Here is a 21432-nt window from a genome sequence, read left to right as displayed (position 1 = left end):
TCTCATTTGTAACTGGGAAGCCGGAAAACAAATGGCTGCATCCCAGTGTTAAAAGCACCGAATAAATGAAATGATTTTTAAAAAAAATTACAGCCTCAATTTAATTTGATTTACTAAATGCTTCAAAAGTCGCAGCGTCTTCAGTGAATGAAAAATTACGTAAATTATATTCTTGTTGCCATTAGTGGAACAGCCACGCATTTGTTTGAAGCTATAAGCGTAATAACGAGCTGGTTCCGTATTGATTTTCACTTTTGTTACTTGGCTAATTGCTGGAAATATAATTTTTACATTCTGTCAATCAAAATACTGTCGTTATTTTCCTGATTTCCTACTTGATACGTAAACATGATACTGTAACAAGTACTGAATGTAACAAATTAATGACTGACGCAGGAAACTGTGTCAATTATATCTAATTATCGATCGTGGCTCTCCAGTGCAACAATTATGTACCAATAATTATCCGAAAATTGATAGTCGGCAGTTTGCATCGTCTATTCGGTCTCTGTCTAATGCAAGTCTCTCTGAATTTGAATCTATTGTTCATTTTAAATTTCCGTGATTTTTTGTTAGATGTGCTGTGATACTGATTATGAAAGGGTACTGTCCATACCTAGGTCAAGCCGATCGATCCCCACTGTACGCGTTGGTCCTTTACGAGGTTCGTTCCTCCCTGAATTATTTAACACAACTTCATTTCTCATTCTGTGTGCCTATGTTGTGCAGAAGACTCATCTCCAAGACCACACTTCAAAGCGCAGAAATCTTTCTCATTAGGTTCTACGTTTCTCGGCCAAACGGAGAAACGCTGCAAAAGCCGACTCAAGGAGAATATTTAAACTGAGTGAGAGGCCGAAACCCGCGCAAAGCTTACCCCATCTAAAGGTAGGCCGCGTTGACGCCCGTACGCGGCGGCTGCATTCGGCGTATGGCAGTCTCGATATCTCAGCAGTCTGCTGTAGGCAACTGTGCAGTGATGACAGCAAAACGTCGCGAGTCAGTCGACTTTGGACGCGGTAGATGGTTCGTGCAAGACTTGTGGACTGTAGAATATCGGAGACAACACAAGAACTGTGGTTTCGGCGGCAACTAGCGCCTACGGTCAATTTTACGTAGTGTAGAGAATGCGTTCCCGCACATGTAAACCACTGCACGCGATTACAAAAAGTATTTGACGATTGGACGTCATCCCCCCAAATTCTATAAGTCCCTCCAGATCCTTGAGCGTCATGCACTCCGCCTCGCCTTCCGTATACGCCTCCCGTCCACCACGCGGATCTTCTGTGATCTCATTCCTTTCCTCCATCTGCTCCTATTCCTCGAACATATCTGCATCCTCTACACCTCCCGCCGCCTTGAACCCCCTCACCCCCTGGTTGCTCCTCTCCTCTCCCATCCCCGCCCCCTGCCACGTCTTCACTGTTTTGTCCCCCCTATCCTCCATCTCTACACCCTACATCTCCTTTCCCAAGGTGGCTTCCATCAACTCCCCTTCCCGGATGATGCCCTCTCTCCCTCCATTTATCCCTCCTATAAACTCTGATCCTCACTCCCCCTCCTTTCCTCTGTCCTTTTCCCAGGCTCCCTCTCCCCCGTTCCATCCTCTTTCTTCCCCACCTCCCCTCTCTTTGCCCCCTTCTCTCCCCCGAGTCCTTTTACATTTCCCTCCTCTACCTCCTCTCATTCCCTCTCGTGTCTGTCCTTCTCCCCCTTTATTAGTCCTCTCCCTCCTTGGTTGCCCCCCCCCCCTTTTTTCGTTTTTTTCCTTCCTCCCTCCTTGTTCTTCCCCCTCCTCCAGGTCCCCCTCCCCCATCTGCCTTTGGCTCGGGAGTGTCATCTTTGTGCCACCACTTTCGTGCAGTGTTCTACAGTGAGTGTTCTACAGTGCGTGTTTTACAGTGAGTGTTCTGTGTTGTGTTTTTTGGGAAGTGTTGCGAACGGCCATCATACTGTCGCTGGGTGTGCCTTTTATCTCTTGCGAACAGAAACCAGACTGTCGCCGTGTTTTTTTAATTGTGTGTGTACTATGTTACTTGTCTGATTCCTGTGTCTTTTATTAACGTTGCCAACCGCTTTTGCTTTCTAACTTTCCACATTTTTCACTTGACGTCACCGTTTTATCACCTGTTTTTCTTGTTTCTTTTCTTCTTCCGTTCTTTAACATAAAAGTCTGTAGGCTGTAGAGCAGCATATTAAGCTGCTGCCAGCCCGCCCCCCCCCCCCCTTCGGGGGGAATTGAAAATCAATAAAGGAAAAAAAAAGGACGTCATCATCCTCCATTGGCTCCTTTCCCCCATCCCCCCCTTCGCTTTTCCTCACCTTCCCCCCTTTTTTATCTTCCCCTCATCTGTCTAGTTTCCCCCCACGTGCTCTCAGCTGTGGTATGTCATATTTCAGCGTAGTGTTCCAGTGAATGTTCAGTGTTCTTTCATCTTTTCCCGTGTTGCGAACAGAAACCATGCTGTCGCTGGGTGTGAATTTTATGTCCTTTGGCCAGCCGGAGTGGTCGAGCTGTTCTAGGCGCTACAGTCTGGAACCGCAAGACCGCCACGGTCGCAGTTTCGAATCCTGCCTCGGGCATGGATGTGTGTGATGTCCTTAGGTTAGTTAGGTTTAAGTAGTTCTAAGTTCTAGGGGACTGATGACCTGAGAAGTAAAGTCCCATAGTGCTCAGAGCCATTTGAACCATTTGATGTCCTTTGCGAACAGAAACCAGACTGTCGCCGTGTTTTTTCAATTGTCTCTCTATTATTTTACGTGTCTGCTTTGTATGTATTTTTATTAGCATCATCATCCCTTTGTTCTGTTTTAAGTTCCACGATTTTTTCGCCGTGTTACCCTTTAAGTCGTCGATTTTATCGCCTGTTTTATATAATGTATTATCTTCACCTTTTTAAAAAAAAGTCTGTAGGCTGAAGAGCGGCGTACTAAGCTGCTGCCAGCTCGCCCCCTTCGGGGGAAATCGAAATTCAATAAAGAAAAAAATAAATGGAAATCACGTCGCCTCACATGCATCGATCGACGGTCTACTGAGTCAGACTCCCTCCGTTTTCAATGTATGTGAGTATTCGGCTTTTCTGGGGTGTGTTTCTATTCTAGTCTTCTATTAATCCATACCCCACTTCCCCCTCTCGCTTTCCACCTGCTCCTCCCCACCCCCTCTCCTAAGTCCATTTCCTCCACGCCATCTTTCTGTCCAACTGCATTGCCCCCACTCCCTATCCATCTACATCTGCCCCTCTCAATCTGCTCCTCCCACCCACTGTCCTTTGCTACTTCGCCCTGTGTGACTCTCCTCCTAACACCTACATCCATGTCCTCGCCCCGCTCGCTCTGTCCCTCTCTTCCTCTTCCCTTTCGCCATCTATTCCCCCTCCTCCTCTCTTTACCCATCTCCTCCGGCCCCATCTGTCTCCATCTCCTCCTTCCCATGTCACTATCTCCGTTTCCTCGTTTCCCTTCTCTCTTCAAATTATCACCGCTACCACAATAACAAGTGTCTGTACCTACTGCCATGGTATTTCTATATGGATAGTATGTTATATGTTTAACAAATTTGGTTGAAATCTAGGGGTTCAGGAGGTGCTTTTTGCCCGTGGCTTTGTCTGCGTACGCAGATGTCACAGATACGAGGGTTGCCCGGAAAGTAATGCGCCACATTTTTTTCTCAGCCCAAAACAATGCTACGAATGAGAAACGATACGTGGGTATTTTTTGAAGTCTCCTGAGTGAGCGCGCCCTGGTTCACTCGCTTCCGATAGATAGCGTAGCTACAGGACAGTTCCAAAATGGCATCTGTAGGTTATGTACGTTACAAGCAACGTGCCATTATTGAATTTCTCACTGCTGTGGGGAATATTCACAAACGCTTGTGCAAAGCCTATTGAGCATCTGCTGTCGACAGAAGTATAGTTAGTCGCTGGTTACGTAGGGTGAGACAATCAGAAGGCGGTTCGGCGGAGTTCCACGATTTGCAGCGGTCGGGGAGACTATGCACGGCTTTCACACCTGACATGTTGCGGCGACCTGATGTCGTCGTTCGCGAAGACAGTCGGCGCTGCATCTGTCAGTCAGCAAAGCAAGTTTACACGCAATTATCCGCACTCTTGGATATTCAAAAGTGTGAAAATAAAATAAACAAAAATCAAATCTACCCCTACTTGACACCTTCACTGCCAAAAAAAGTGAACTATCCCTCTTCAGGCGTTGCCCCTGACTATTCCCAAAAATTCCTCCAAGGGAGGGGTTCCATCGGTCTATAATTTATATTTTACGTTACTTTCTTATTTTCATTTACTTATTTTATGTAACTACGCGATTATAATTAGTAAATGTGTGTAAATGAAAATGTTATAAAACAAAATGTTACAACAAAAATGTGATTCAAAGTATACAGTAAAATAGCTTTGTATACAGCCTGCGCGACTTCGGCGAAAAAAAGCTTTCTTCAAGAAATGGTGCAACTGGAGTTTCCTTGTTTTCTACCACTAGCGTTTCCTATGTCCGTCAATACCGTCGAACATATCTACAACAAACTGGTGCTGCATTGCTAATGCCTCAATGATTGCAGCTTTCCTGGAATCAACTAATCGCTTTCTTTTGTCGATGCTTGCAGCCCCTAGACCACGGGTGCGGTGGAATTATCGGTTCGATGTTCTTTGAATCCACTGTCAATACAGAAGATTATCTTCGAGTTCTCGAAAACTCCTACTCTCAGTCAGAAAAAACATTAAAGGTAGCGCCACTGTTTCCAGAAAAATGGAACTATGTGCCACGCGTCTCATCAATCGCTGTCTCGTATTGATGAAGCCTTTCACGGAAGAGTGCACAGTAAGCCAAAGCTCTGTGGCCTTCTCGTTCGCCGGACTTGCCTCCAATGAGTTTTATCTGTAAGGGTATTTAAAAGGGAAACTTCATGGAAATGAACTTGAAACGGTAAAGCGACGCGAAACGTACGCCACAATAATGAAACAATCGATGCTACAGTTAAGAGTATAGTCAGTTTGATTGTGATTTGACAAGCACAAAAATGCATAGTGGTGAGAGTTTTCAGCATTTGCATTTAATCCTGAAGTGTAAGTTTTAATTTATAAAAAATTTTCTGATTTTGAATAAAATGATTTTTATATGTGACTGAATGTCTGTATCATAAATGTCGCGTTTCTTTCACTTGTTTGCACAGCATAGTTGTGTCTGTTTCTGATCATTGTCTGCAAATGTGACGCTTGTAGTTACCGTTGTATTCAGGTAATGTTGTGTTTATTTATTTATTTATTTATTGTTCCGTGGGACCAAATTAAGGAGAAGTCTCCATGGTAATGGAACGAGTCAATACATGAAATCATAACACTATATTAGAAACAGATAAAACGAAATATATAAAAAAACATATTCAGGTGACAAGTCGTAAGTTTAAATAAAGAAAATCAACAATGTAACACTAGAATTTGCTTAATTTTTTAGCTCTTCCAGGAGCTCCTCGACAGAATAGAAGGAGTGAGCCATGAGGAAACTCTTCAGTTTAGACTCAAAAGAGTTTGGGCTACTGCTGAGATTGTTGAGTTCTTGTGGTAGCTTATTGAAAATGGATGCAGCAGAATACTGCACTCCTTTCTGTAAAAGAGTCAAGGAAGTGCATTCCACATGCAGATTTGATTTCTGCCTAGTATTAAGTGAGTGAAAGCTGCTAACTCTTGGGAATAGGCTAATGTTGCTAACAACAAACGACATTAAAGAAAATATATACTGTGAGGGCAATGTCAGAATTCCCAGACTATTGAATAGGGGTCGACAAGAGGTTCTCGAACTTACACCACATATAGCTCGAACAGCCAGTTTTTGAGCCAAAAATGCCCTTTTTGAATCAGAAGAATTACCCCAAAAATAATACCATACGACATAAGCGTATGAAAAGATGCGAAGTAGACTACTTTTCGTGTTGAAGTGTCACTTATTTCAGATACTGTTCTTATGGTAAATAAAGCAGCATTTAGTTTCTGAACGAGTTGCTGTATTTGTGTTTCCTTTTCTGTACGGTAATAAAAATGTACCTAAATGTCGTATTGCATTGTTGGCTGGGATATCCTGCAGTGAGGGCTCAGTCACCTGTCAGAAGCGTATACTTCCCCTGTGTACATGCGCCTCTTTCCATGTCAGAATTGTGTAGTGTCCCGTATGTACATAACTAGAGTAAATGTGAGTGTAATGGATGCGTCTATAGTGTACTGATTGTGTTGTGTGATGATGGTGGTGAAGATTATAAGAGAAAAGTCAGAGTAGCCCAGTACTCAGGAAATGAGCGCAGGAATCCTGCATCGCCTGTTCAGAGCTGTTAAGAAGTGTCACGTGCGTATCAGCGTCCCGTGAACGTGTGCAGTGCTTTTTGTTGATATGGCTGAAGGGAAGCGAGGGAGCGAAACCCTGCATCGGCATACGCTGATCAGAAAGAACATCCGGTGTGACCAACTTTGGCACGAAAAACAGCGGCGACGCGCGGTGGCGTGGTAGGAGAGAGGCCTAGGTAGGTAGCTGGAGGGAGTTGGCAACACTTCTGCACAAGCCGGCCGGTGTGGCCGAGTGGTTCTAGGCGCTTCAGTCTGGAACCAGGCGACCTCTACGGTCGCAGGTTCGAATCCTGCTTCGGGCATGGATGTGTGTGATGTCCGTAGGTTAGTTAGGTTTAAGTAGTTCTAAGTTCTAGGGGACTGATGACCTCGGATATTAAGTCCCATAGTGATCAGAGCCCTTTGAACCATTTTTGAACTTCTGCACACACAAGTCACCTAATTACCATAAATTCCGGGAAGAAGGGCAATGGGCTCTGAGGCCACGTTCAGTCACATCACAGATGTGTTCGATCGGGTTCAGTTTTGCCGAACTGGGGGCCCAGCACATCAACTGGAACACGCTACTGTGTTCCTCGAACCACTCCATCACACGTCTGGCCTTGTGACATGGCGCATTATCTTGTTGAAAAATGCCACTGCCATCGGGAAACATTATAGTGGTGAAGGAGTACACATGGTCTGCAACCAGCGTACAATACTCCTTGGCCTTGCGTAGGCTCCATTGGACCCGTGGATGCCCAGGTGAGTTCCCCAGAACATAATGGAACCTCCGCCAGCTTGTTTCCGTCCGGCAGTACTGCTGACAAGGAACTGTCCCCCTGGGAGACGACAGATTCAGGCCCTCCCATCAGCATGATGAAGGAGGTATCGCGATTCATCAGACCAAGCAATTCTCTGCGACTGCGGTAATCTCTAGTGCCGACGGTCACGCGCCGAATTCAGTAATAGTCGTCAATGTCATGGCGTTAACAATGGCACATGCATGGCTCGTCGGCTGTGGAGGCCCATCGCTGGGAGCGTTCGGTTCACTGTGTGTTCAGACACACTTGTACTCTGCCCAGCATTAACGCCTGATGCTAGTTCAAAAATGGTTCGAATGGCTCTGCGCACTATGGGACTTAACTTCTGAGGTCATCAGTCGTCTAGAACTTAGAACTAATTAAACCTAACTAACCTAAGGACATCACACACATCCATGCCCGAGGCAGGATTCGAAGCTGCGACCGTAGCGGTCGCTCGGCTCCCGACTGTACCGCCTAGAACCGCACGGCCACTCCGGCCGGCTGATGCTAGTTCCGCCACAGTTCGTCGCCGTCCTGTTTACCAGTCTGCTCAGCCTACTACGTCTGACATTTGCATAGAGGGGTGGCCGCGCAACCACACGACGTATGGACGTGGTCTCATCTTGCTTTCGCTACTCACCGCAGCACTCCTCGAACATCCGAAAAGTCGTGCAGTTGCCGAAATGCTCATGCGATCTTCTGGACCATCACAATCTGCCCTCGGTCAAACTCAGATAGACCGCGCACATCTCCATTATACACACGTACAGCAGGCTCACTGATACTACATGCATCATGTGTGTGTCATACTAACAGTCAGTCTCCACCAGATGACACTGCTATAGCGCGGACGGGTATATACAGATAGTAGCTCGGTGGTGATAATGTTCTGCCTGATCAGCGTACACCCGTTTTTTCTTCTCTAATAGCGGTAAGGTGTCCGCCGACAGACGGATCACCATCTACAGCGTCACATATCTCCGTGAGACACTGCTTAGAGGTCTGGAATTTAAACCAAGACAATGGTGTCAAGCCTGAAGATGAGAAACTTTACGCCACCATACAGACAATGAAAATTTCATCCACAACTAGGGTTCGAACCAGGTTATTTCCACCTCGATCGCCACCGCATTGGCGTGCGTTAGCGTTCACGGCTAAGGACGTGTGTCGTTTTTGTAGTGAAGCTGATGTTTCTATGTGCTCTGCTGATTTTTGCGTGAAGCTGATCTCTTTGCTATGTTTGTATGCCAGCCATACACCTATATTACACGAAACATAAATAATCTGTAACAACAGATAATTTTGCAGTCCGCTTTATTGGTTAGGTAGAACAGAATTTACGACAACCTACAGTATTCAGTTAGACGCAGTAATCGGTAAGTAATACTTTTGTTCAAATGGTTCAAATGGCTCTGAGCACTATGGGACTCAACTGCTGAGGTCATAAGTCTCCTAGAACTTAGAACTACTTAAACCTAACTAACCTAAGGACAACACACACATCCATGCCCGAGGCAGGATTCGAACCTGCGACCGTAGCGGTCGCGCGGTTCCAGACTGTAGCGCCAGAACCGCTCGGCCACCAGCGGCCGGCAATACTTTTGTTCTTACAACTTAAAAGCAAGCCATATTGCGCTGAAAGTTCCTAGTCTGAGTAGTAATTGAAAATGAAGTTTACGTGGCTTTTTCCCTACCAGTGCGTTGGCGCGATAATTATGTCACGGAACACCACCTCACTCGCTCCTGGCAACGTTATATCAGACGAATGTGCTTCCGGCGGAAACTGCCAATGACGGCTGCGGTAAACGTTGGCGATATAACCTACAAACATCGTGATCCTGGAGCAATTCCCAGCGGTATAACATCACCACGGAATAGCGTGTCATCCGTGTCGGGAACTTTGATGAAGCAGCGCGTGATCCGGGCTGTCCTGCTGGGACGGGACTGGTAAATCCCCCGGGGCCATGATTCAGTATTTACCGCAGCACAGCAGTTCGTTCGCCGGAGGTCTTTGCAGCACGGAAAGTGGCGTGCCTAGGGGCGTACCCTCTAAAATATAAACACACACATGCGGTAGCTTTCCCCGTGATCGATTCCTACTCAGACCGACGCAAAAGAAAATTCCCCGGAACACTATCTCTTTCCGTTCAGAATTATCAGAATCAAATTACTGTAGATCGATACTGTCTAAAAATCTATAATCTTAGCACCAGTGGTTTAAATACAAATCGAAATACATAATTTACAGGGATTTCAATCAGTAACATCCAAATGTTAAAGTGGGTAACCACTATAGCTGTATTTAGCGAAGTCCTTGAAGGCTCGCACTACCGGATTCGCAGCGTTTTTAGTTTCATCATCTGATGCACCTCTGTATGAAAATTAGTAGTGTTTTTATAGCAGCAAATAAGTAATCACATAGTCGGAATCAAATACTTAGGGACTGACTAATTCAAAATGCTGGACATGAATTAACCAGACTACCAATCTGATTAATATTAAACATAAAGTGGTGTTCGAAAATTAAAACATGCGTGATCACCTTTGGTGTGCGTCGTACTAGCCAGGAATATGTGCAAACTGATGAAATGACTTACGCTGAAGCGTCCCCTTTGGAAATTATGAATGACTGTGCTGGTAAACCTCTTACGTTATTTGATTTTCACACAGCTGAGCAAAACTGAACGTACTCAGTCATTTCTCTCTTTACTTATTCTGATCGACACTAAACTGACACACAATATTTTTAGTGCAGCGCAATCTGAATTTCAACAATCCCCACAAAAGAATGGCACTGACTAACAATAACCTTTACCTTTCATGAATCACTTATCTCACAAAAATCTTCGTTACTCGAGCTACTGCAATACAGCGAGGGCCAATACTTCCAGCTAAATAAAAGATTCTAACTACGGAAGGCACTAACTACTGACAGGCATAGTCAGCAAATGTAAGATTTTGATAGAAAGGAAACAATGTATATACCTTAGTAATGTTCAAAAGTCATAATACATATATCAGTTCATGACATCCAATCTTACAAATTTCCTTTTTCTGGCGGACACACGTCCAGATCGTCCGCTTTCAAAATTCTGCTATCTCTCTTCCCACATCCACCACTGCTGGCGGCTCACCTCCAACTGCGCAACGCTACGCGCTGTTCACATCCAACTGCCCAGCACTACAATATCAAATATTCCAACAATGCAAACCAGCTACAGGCTGCACACAGCACAGTCAGTGATTTTCATACAGAGCGCTACGTGGCGTTACCAACGTAAAAACCTAAACAGCCTACTTACAACGCTGAGGGAAAAACATACGAACTGTTCACGCGAAAGTTAACGAAACCAACTTTACATGTGAGCATGTCATTTTGTGTTTTGTAAGGTATCGACGTAAGCGTCAGAGAGGGTGAGAGAGCAAGTTATGTTACTGTTAAGTAACCTTTGGTCTTGTTGTGGCACCGTCTTTGCCTCTAGCCAGTCTGATACATTCTTAGATGAAGTGTGGTCTGGAGTGCTAACTTGTCATTGTATCTGTTAGATGAGGCAAGATTTATTGTAACGGTCAGCAAGTATACATAGATACGTAAACTCAAAATTTCTTTTTCATGCCTTTTTACTCGTGTTTGATATGCCCCACTCGAGACGCACAGCACATGTCAGTGCGGTATTCACGTTGTTCCCACACTGCAGCGAGCATGTCTTGCTTCCACAGCTGCTGTTATGCGATGTTTCAGTTCATTCATTGTTGTTGGTAACGGAGGCACACAAACAGCGTCTTTTATGAACCCCCGCAAGAAATAATCACATAAAGTTAGGTCCGGTGACCTTGGAGGCCAGTAATGTAAGGCGAAATTATGTGGTCCAGTGCGACAGATCCATCGTACAGTAATGCTTCGTTTTAAAAACTCCAGCACTTCCAGGTGCCAGTGTGGAGGTACCCCATTTTGTTGGCAAGTGAAGTAGTTTGAATCAGTCTCCAATTGTGGGAAAAGAAAGTTCTCAAGCATATCGAGATATGTGCTTCCTGTAACAATGTTCTCGCAAAGAAAAATGGACCATATACCTTTTTCCGCAAAATTGCACCAAACACTTTAAATTTTATATAGTCCCTCTCACAATGACAACTTCATGTGGTTCTTCCGTAGCCCTTATTCCGACATTATGACGGTTCACCTTTCCATTTACATGGTATGTTGCCTCGTCACTAAACTCTAAGCGTGGAAGAAAACTGTCATCCTCCACCTTGCCAAGAAGGAAAATACGTAACTCCACACGTTGTTGTTTGTCACCTTCACGAAGAGCTTGCAGCAGCTGAATTTATACGATTTCATGTGTAAAGCCGACGCAGCACACGCCAGATGGACATCGGGGGCGTGCTGAGCTGTCGAGCTGCACGGTGAACGGATATCTGCGGACTCCTTGTGAAACTATGGCGGATGCGTCCGACGCCTGTCAGACACTCGGGAACGGCCCTGCGATTTGCCATTGCACAAACACCTTGTTTAGAACGAAAACTGTCAGCTAGTTGACTTTGTTCATTTGTTCAGAGAGGAGAGAACGACCACACCGCTCCCCTGAGTCGTGCATTAACAAATCAACTGATTAGGCTGATTGGTTTTTATAGAAATTCTCTTTACACATAATACCCTTGAGTCGTGCATTAACAAATCAACTGATTAGGCTGATTGGTTTTTATAGACATTCTCTTTACACATAGTACCCATTGAAATCAGTGCTCGCTTTGTTAAGCACAGTACAGTTCTGACCAATGTTATGTGTGAAGTTTTACTCCGTCTTTCAGAATAAAAACTTCATTCCAAAACCTTTCTTGGAATATCATTTCGTAGGAATAGTTACTCTCCCAACCCCACTGTTTAAAGAATGATTACCATTACGCATTAACACACTGCACCACGTGTTGTGCAAGAGTTTGAATATTGTTTGGAGGATTTATACAAAAAAATAAATTTAGCTTAGCCGCTGTCTGCTCGCTGTTTAATGTTGTGCTGTCGGTCTTCGACACTCTTTACGATATAAATCCACAAGGTACTTATCTTTGGACTGGACTCACATTCCGGAGGACGACTGTTCAAACCCGTCTCCGGCCATCCAGATTTGGGTTTTCCGTGATTTCCCTAAATCGTTTCAGGCAAATTCCGGGATGGTTCCCGTGAAAGGGCACGGCCGATTTCCTTTCCCTCCTTCACTCATCCGATCTTGTGCTCCGTCTTTAATGACCTCGTTGTTGACAGGACGTTAAACACAAATATCCTCCTCCTTATCTTTGGTGTCATAATTATACTACTGTCACTAAAATTGCTACACCACGAAGATGACGTGCTACAGACGCGAAATTTAACCGACAGGAAGAAGATGCTGTGATATGCAAATGATTAGCTTTTCAGAGCATGCACAGAATGTTGGCGCCGGTGGTGACACCTACAACGTGCTGACATGAGGAAAGTTTCCAACCGATTTCTCATACAAAAACAGCAGTTGACCGGCGTTGCCTGGTGAAACGTTGTTGTGATGCCTCATGTAAGGAGGAGAAATGCGTACCATCACGTTTCCGACTTTGATAAAGGTCGGATTGTAGCCTATCGCGATTGCGGTTTATCGTATCGCGACATTGCTGCTCGCGTTGGTCGACATCCAATGACTGTTAGCAGAATAAGCAACCGGTGGCTTCAAGATGGTAATACGGAACGCCGTGCTGGATCCCAACGGCCTCGTATCACCAGCAGTCGACATAACTGGCATCTTATCCGCATGGCTGTAACGGATCGTGCAGCCACGTCTCGATTCCTGAGTCAGCAGATGGGGACATTTGCAAGACAACAACCATCTGCACGAACAGCTCGACGACGTTTGCATCAGCATGGACTATCAGCTCGGAGACCATGGCTGCGGTTACCCCTGACGCTGCATCAGAGACAGGAGCGCCTGCGATGGTGTACTCAACGACGAACCTGGGTGCACGAATGGCAAAACGTCATTTTTTCGGATGAATCCAGGTTCTGTTTACAGCATCATGATGGTCGCATCCGTGTTTGGCGATATCGCTGTGAACACACATTGGAAGCGTGTATTCGTCATCGCCATACTGCCGTATATGTTACGACCCGTGGCTCTACCCTTCATTCGATCCCTGCGAAACCCTACATTTCAGCACCATAATGCACGACCGCATTTGCAGGTCCTGTACGGTTCTTTCTGGATACAGAAAATGTTCGACTGCTGCCGTGGCCAGCACATTCTCCATATCTCTCACGAATTGAAAACGTCTGGTCAATGGTGGTCGAGCAACTGGTTCTTCACAATACGCCAGTCACTACTCTTGATAAACTGTGGTGTCGTGTTGAAGCTGCGTGGGCAGCTGTACCTGTACACGCCATCCAAGCTCTGTTTGACTCAATGCTTAGGCGTATCAATGCCGTTATTACGGCCAGAGGTGGTTGCTCTGGGTACTGATTTCTCAGGATCTATGCACCCAAATTGTGTGAAAATGTAATCACATGTCAGTTATAGTATAATACATTTCTCCATCTTCATTTCTTCTTGGTGTAGCAATTTTAATGGCCAGTAGTGTATATGGTTGTTCCACCAGTGTTTATTTCGGCCGAATAATACGAGGGCGGTTCAGAAAGTAACCTCCGATTGGTCACAGTGCGGGTTGTGGGGGGAGTAGCGACGCCATCTGGGCGTTCACGCACTCAACAGGTCAGTCGGCATCAAGCCGTGGTCGAGTGAACGTCGTACCTGCGCTAGTTTAGTTTTTGTGGCAGTTTGAAATGTGTGCTGCAATAGAAAACCCCGCCAAATGTGAAGTGCGTGCTGTCGTAAGGTTTTTTACAGCCAAAGGATATTCTGCAGCAGCTATTCATCGTGAGCTTCGTGCCGTGTACGGACCAAGAGTTATGAGTGAAGGAGTTGTCCGTGAATGGGTACGTTTATTTAAAAGTGGACGAGAAAACGTTCATGATGAAGAGAGGAGTGGTAGACCATCATTGGTGACTGACGAACTCGTTCAGACAGTTGATGCAAAAGTTCGTGAAAATCGACGTTTCTCAATGTCGGAGTTGTCTACTGGTTTTCCACAGATTTCTAAGACTCTCTTGTACGAGATAGTGACAGCAAGATTGGGTTACCGTAAGTTCTGTGCACGATGGGTGCCCAAAATTCTTACCGACCACCACAAAACTCAAAGAATGGCCTCTGCATTAGACTTTCTGTCACGTTATGAGGACGAAGGAGAACCATTGTTAAACAGAATCGTGACCGGTGACGAAACCTGGATTAAGTACGTGAACCCTGAGACAAAAGAACAATCAAAGATGTGGGCACATTCAAATTCGCCTACCAAACCAAGAAAAGCCTCGCAAGATTTTTCTGCCAGAAAACTGATGGCAACGGTGTTTTGGGATGCCAAAGGGGTGTTGTTGGTTGAATTCATGGAACGTGGTACGACCATTAATCAAGACGTGTACTGTGAAACAATAAAAAAGTTACGACGGGCTATACAGAACAAACGCCGTGGTATGCTGACTTCCGGTATCGTTTTTTTGCACGATAACACCCGTCCTCACTCTGCTCGCAGAACAACGGCCCTTCTTGAGTCCTTCAAGTGGGACGTTATCAACCATCCACCTTACAGCCCAGACCTGGCGCCAAGTGATTATCACCTTTTCATGCATTTGAAGAAATGGCTCGGGTCACAGCGGTTTGATGACGACGAAGAGCTCAAAGATGCGGTCACAGGCTTGCTCCAGGCACAAGCGGGTGATTTTTATGCAGAAGGAATTTCAAAGCTTGTGAAGAGATACGATAAGTGCCTCAATCGCTATGGAGACTATGTAGAAAAATAGTGCAAAGATGTAGTTGTAAGATGTATATATTAAAATATTTTTATTTAACTTGGTGTATTTTTTTAAATCAACCGGAGGTTACTTTCTGAACGGCCCTCGTATGAGTGAGTAATGTTTACGCCCTCATAGACCTGACTGTGACGCTGTAAAGTTTTAAATACCATCGCTCATGAAAGTCTTTTTTCACTGTTTGCTACATACTCGTCACTTTCAGTATTAATGTCTATTTTCAGATTTATTCATCTAGAACAGTTGAAAACTGTCGCTTGTACACACAAAATCAATTGCTACTATAGTATGATGTATCTGCATGTCGCAGGACTTTTCCTTGAAATGAAAATTCCTCAGTTTTTACGAAAAAGATCTCTGGGGAAGAAATTATGATTTAAAGATTTGTAAGGGGGACTAACTCACATAAAATACCAACTCGTTATATGAATTTGTTACTATGAAGTAATAAGTTAAACATCGAACAACATAACTGACCTGTAAATAACGTAAATGCATCACCTGTAATACTTAATGAAATTTGAAATGAATGGGAAGCGTAAGAAAGTAATAGTGTTGTAGGAATAATTATTTTCTGTAATGCTGTAACTTTACTTATAATGTATTCCTATTCACTATCGCATTCCAGTGGTGCAATAATGTTCACAACTGCAGAAAATCTCTTTAAGAGATCACTTTTCACAGAGACAATTATTTTTTTCCGTATTAAATGTTTTAAATGTTATGCATACCATTTGACAGACAGGGAGGGAGAGAGAGCGAGAGAGAGAGAGAGAGAGAAATATTTGGGGGAGGGGCGAGAGGAGAGTCAAACAAACGAGTATTAAAATATTTTATGTGTCCAGTACGTTTCATTTCCGCACTTGGTTCCGATTACATGTCGCTCTTGACAATATGAAAATTTGAAACCACAATGTGGACTCATTTTTTCCGTTTCATAATTATTAGCGTTGTGTACCACCAGGTCAGGAACGAAACATGTTGTACATATTTTGATAGCCAGTGTAATTATTACGGAGGGCCGACAGAGGTAGTTCTGTATCGTTTAACCGGGGAAAGCATGTTTATAGCCCAACTCTGGCATTTTTCATTGCGTTTCTTCACGGTTTTTCTACATTTTGTAAAATGATTCGTGCGACAAACAATGCGCTGAGTTTCTTCTTATAATGCAGGAGGTGGACTGTATAAGTCCTCGATTCCGACAAGACGTAATACTGCAACTTTCTTTACTTCTCAGAAGCGAGTAAACTTACTTTCTTGTGAAAGTTTTTAGCTGTGTGTGTAAAACGGACTACAGATATTTCCAGCGTGCATAGTTGCTTTGGAACCGACTGCCAAGGTTACGCTTGACCTCGTAGCCGCAGAACTGGTTATTCAGCCGCCATTAACAACTGGTATGGGGGCTGTTGAACATCCCTGCTATCATGTGACAAAGACGTGCTCTTGGGTTCCTTATTTATCTGCTGATCCCATTCCCTCATCCGTCGACGCCCGATGAGAGACTGGTAACCCGCACCGGGCACGTCCTAAATAACCCGAACAGTTTAACAAGATAAATTTACATAACATTTTGAAAAATTAAATGTCAAGTCCAATTCGCTTTTGATAGCAGTTCAATATCTAGAAGAAATTTGTATGGAGAAAGAAACTGAAGACAGCACTAAATACAGAGACCGAATTAAGAAAAGTGGAAATGTGCCTTAGACGAAGTTGCTTCAAGTGGCCAGGGAAGAAAACGGAGGAGACAAAAGAAAAAAAGGTGAGCAGATGAAGAAGTATTGAGGAAAGCGTAAACGGCGCTAACCTTTGTCCTCCTCATGTCTTGAACTAGAGAAGCACTAAGTGACAACCCAGCGTTGACTGTTTAGTTATCTACGCCAGTCGAATATTAGGAAAGGAATGAACATTCAAGCCGCGCTGGATTAGCCGAGCGGTGTGAGGCGCTGCAGTCATGGACTGTGCGGCTGGTCCCGGGCGGAGGTTCGAATCCTCCCTCGGTCATGGGTGTGTGTGTTTGTCCTTAGGATAATTTACGTTAAGTAGTGTGTAAGCTTAGGGACTGATGACCTCAGCAGTTAAGTCCCATAATATTTCACACACATTTTTTTGAATGAACATGTCACCCCCGTTTCCATTCCCATCCTCATCCGTATACCCACCAACATGGATCGATTGCCTTCAGGACTGTCATCAACTAGCTTAGCAACAAGGGATACAAGGAATTCAAAAATTGTGTCAGTCGTTTTCAATTATTTTTATATGCCAGTTGCTTTCCATTTCGAACACAACACCTAGATCTGCCTTAATCTCAAAGCTTTTTTGCTGACGAGATATCTACAAAGTTCAGTTGAATTTCTCCATGAATTTCAGAGTTTCATATCTCACACCCCCTCGCCCTTTCCATTACTTCCTTGGAGTGACTGGTGTATCGCAGGCTAGCACTAGTTTCTTCAGATTGTATATACCGGGTGTCCGGAAGAAAAGGTTTCAGTACTTACAGAGGATGTAGGAAGCATCAAGGGAAGAAAAAATGTTCCTACAAATGTTGGTCGTAAACCTCTTACCTTTGGAGTTTTACTTTGGCGAGACAAACATGAGATAACAGATTACGTACAAGACGTTTCTGCAGCACATCGTGTCTGCACTGGTATCAAGCACGCATCTGACACAACAGGTACAGTATTCCTCAGCGTCCTACAGTGCGTAGTGTATCGGTCAGAAATGTGATTTTCATCTCATGTACCAGTATTGTTCGTATGGCGCATTGCATGTTGTGACACAGCAGTACATTAATTTGTTTCCGTGGACGCCACTGGACATAGAGTTCGAAATGAAGGCGTACTATTCAACATAGGAGATGGCAGATAATATCTTTTGTTGTTGGCAAGCAGTGGGAGCAGCCTATGAGCATGTCAGCTATGTGTTGCCAAATATCCACGGCACCGTACTCCACCTGTAAACAGGTTTGGTACAATACTGGCCATTAAAATTGCTACACCACGAAGATGACGTGCTACAGACGCGAGATTTAACCGACGCGAAGAAGATGCTGTGATATGCATATGATTAGCTTTTCAGAGCATTCACTCAAGGTTCGCGCCGGTGGCGACACCTAAAACGTGCTGACATGAGGAAAGTTTCCATCAGATTTCTCATACACAAACAGCAGTTGTCCGGCGTTGCCTGGTGAAACGTTGTTGTGATGCCTCGTGTGAGGAGGAGAAATGCGTACCATCACGTTTGCGACTTTGATAAAGGTCGGATTGTAGCCTGTCGCGATTACGGTTTATCGTATCACGACATTGCTGATCGCGTTGGTCGAGGTCCAATGACTGTTAGCAGAATATGGAATCAGGGGGTTCAGGAGAGTAATAGGGAACGCCGTGCTGGATCCCAACGGTCTCGTATCACTAGCAGTCGACATAACTGGCATCTTACCCGCATGGCTGTAACCGATCGCGCAGCCACGTCTCGATCCTGAGTCAACAGATGGAGACGTTTGCAAGAGAACAACCATCTGCACGAACAGTTCGACGACATTTGGACCAGCATGGACTATCAGATCGGAGACCACGGCTACGGTTACCCCTTGACGCTGCATCACAGACAGGAGCGCCTGTGATGGTGTACTCAGCGACGAACCTGGGTGCACGAATGGCAAAATGTCATTTTTTTCGGATGAATCCAGGTTCTGTTTTCAGCATCATGATGGTCGCAACTATGTTTGGCGACATCGCGGTGAACGCGCATTGGAAGCGTGTATTCGTCATCGCCATGATGGTATGGGGTTCCATAGGTTACACGTCTCGGTCACGTCTTGTTCGCATTGACGGCACTTTGAACAGTGGACGTTACATTTCAGATGTATTACGACCCGTGGCTCTAACCTTCATTCGATCCTTGCGAAACCCTACAGTTCAGCAGGATAAAGCACGACCGCATGTTGCAGGTCCTGTGCGGGCCTTTCTGGATACAGAAAATATTCGACTGCTGCCCTGGCCAGCACATTCTCCAGATCCCTCAGCAACTGAAAACGTCTAGTCAATGGTGGCCGAGCAACTGGCTCGTCACAATACGCCAGTCACTACTCTTGGTGAACTGTGGTATCGTGTTAAAGCTACATGAGCAGCTGTACCTGTACACGCCACCCAAGCTCTGTTTGACTCAAGGCCCAGGCGTATCAAGGCCGTTATTACGGTCAGAGGTGGTTTTTATGGGTACTGATTTCTCAGGATCTATGCACCCAAATTGCGTGAAAATGTAATCACATGTCAGTTCTAGTATAATATATTTGTCCAATGAATTCCGTTTATCATCTACATTTCTTCTTGGTGTAGCAATTTTAATGGCCAGTAGTGTACCTTTCTCCAGCAACTTCGGGGAAAGGGAACCTTTGCTCCAGGAACACGGGATCGTGGCAGACCTCCAACAACTCACACAGCTGATATGGAGAAAAGCGTATTAGAACTTGTGGAAGACAACCTCTGAATGAGGCTGCGAATAATAGCTGCAGCGGATGGTGTTTCTGAGTCTGTTATGTGGACAGTTCTCCGTGAACATTTGCTTTACCGTATCATCTGCAGCGAGTCCAAGTTCTGTTTCCACACGATTGGCCCACCAGATTGCAGTTCTACCAGTGGTTTCTCCAAAGGTGTGCTCAAGATCTGCAGTTCGAAGATGGTGTTTACTGGTTCAAATGGCTCTGAGCACTATGGGACTTAACTTCTGAGGTCATCAGTCCCCTAGAACTTAGAACTACTTAAACCTAACAAACCTAAGACCAAGGCAGGATTCGAACCTGTGACCGTAGCGGTCGCGCGGTTCCAGACTGTAGCGCCTCGAACCTCTCGGCCACTCCTGCCGGCATGGAGATTATTCATGAGATACGGTACCATACTGAATGGAGCTAGGTAGTGTCACTTTGGCACTTTCTTCGACACCATTTACCTGTGTTGCCCGAGAATGTGCCATTATATGAACTGGGGATGTGCTACCTGCATGATGAGGCACCGGTTCATTTTCATCGTCAGGTGAGGAGACACACAACACGAGTCTTTCAGGAACAGTGGATTGGTCGGAGAAGGGCCAATAACTTGGCCTGCCCATTCTTCTGACCTCAGCCCTATATATATATATATATATATATATATATATATATATATATATATATATATCACTGCGTCCTTACTCCTACAGATGTAGCTCCATCAGCAGCCATAATGGCGGAGAAAAGCCTGAAGATGGTACGAGGAAAGGGCTGAAACCCATTGTCAAAGATTAAAAATCTGAAAACGGGAACGAGACAGATTTATTTATTTTTTGCATTTTATACCGATCGCTGCCTTGCTGCAATTACAAAATCCTGTTTAAAAATTTAAATTCACAATACCAGTTCGAAACAACCGAAGTCATCGAGTGAAACGGTTTCTTAGCACACTGTATAGTAATACTTTCTTCTGTAAGTTATTTTGTGTTCTTGTGGGATGTTTTGTTGTTAGATTTCAATGAATAGCAGGATACGATGCAGTTAACAGTGTTTCAGCGTTCGGTATTGTGGTGTTCACCACAGGATTGTACCTCTTTCAAAGTAATGTTTTTGTCCTTCTGCAAACAATAATCAATAATACGAAAATATTTCTGCGTTTCATTGCGAATTTGAATAATTTATCGCTTTAACCACGTCAGAGGTAGCGACGTCATTTCGAGAGCCGAACGCGTTTGTTTACTTAATGCCGTGCATTCATAGCATACTGACGCCGGTAGCTAATTAGCTACAAACTATTATTAAGGATTTTTCTCCCACTTGAACAGTAGAAGCACCATATTCTAATTAGACGGATGATTTAATGAAGCAGTAGACCAAATCTGTTTAGTCTTCAAGTATGGAGTGGCCGAGCGGTTAAAGGCGCTACAGTCTGGAACCGCGCGACAGCTACGGTCGCAGGTTCGAATCCTGCCTCGGGCATGGATGTGTGTGATGTCCTTAGGTTAGTTAGGTTTAAGTAGTTCTAAGTTCTAGGGGACTTATGACCACAGCAGTTGAGTCCCAGAGTGCCCAGAGCCATTTGAACCATTTCTTCAAGTATTCACAATTTCCTCACAGATTAGTGGTGTATTTTGGTGACTAAGTCGTCCTTCAGGATCAGCGACGAGCAGGTCTTTCTCGAGAACTTCACAAAACGTCCAGTCAGACAATTGGTGCCGTTGACATGACTCATTATAGTCCTCTTCTCCTTCCTTCTCATGTTTACAACGCATCTTACCTCTGTTCTGCCCCTCACTGCATCAAAGCACAGTTCAAAACAACGTATACTATATTTTGCAACAGCAGATTGGATTGTCTATCGACGTTTATTAAATGAGCGAGCCATGATACCAGTTTAAAACGATTTCCATAAATAGAGGCTACATCGTCGGT

Source organism: Schistocerca nitens, chromosome 7, assembly GCF_023898315.1.
Source record: "Schistocerca nitens isolate TAMUIC-IGC-003100 chromosome 7, iqSchNite1.1, whole genome shotgun sequence".
In the NCBI taxonomy this organism is placed as follows: Eukaryota; Metazoa; Arthropoda; class Insecta; order Orthoptera; family Acrididae; genus Schistocerca; species Schistocerca nitens.
The sequence above is the reverse complement of the archived record's forward strand: the minus strand, read 5'-3'. Positions refer to the sequence as shown.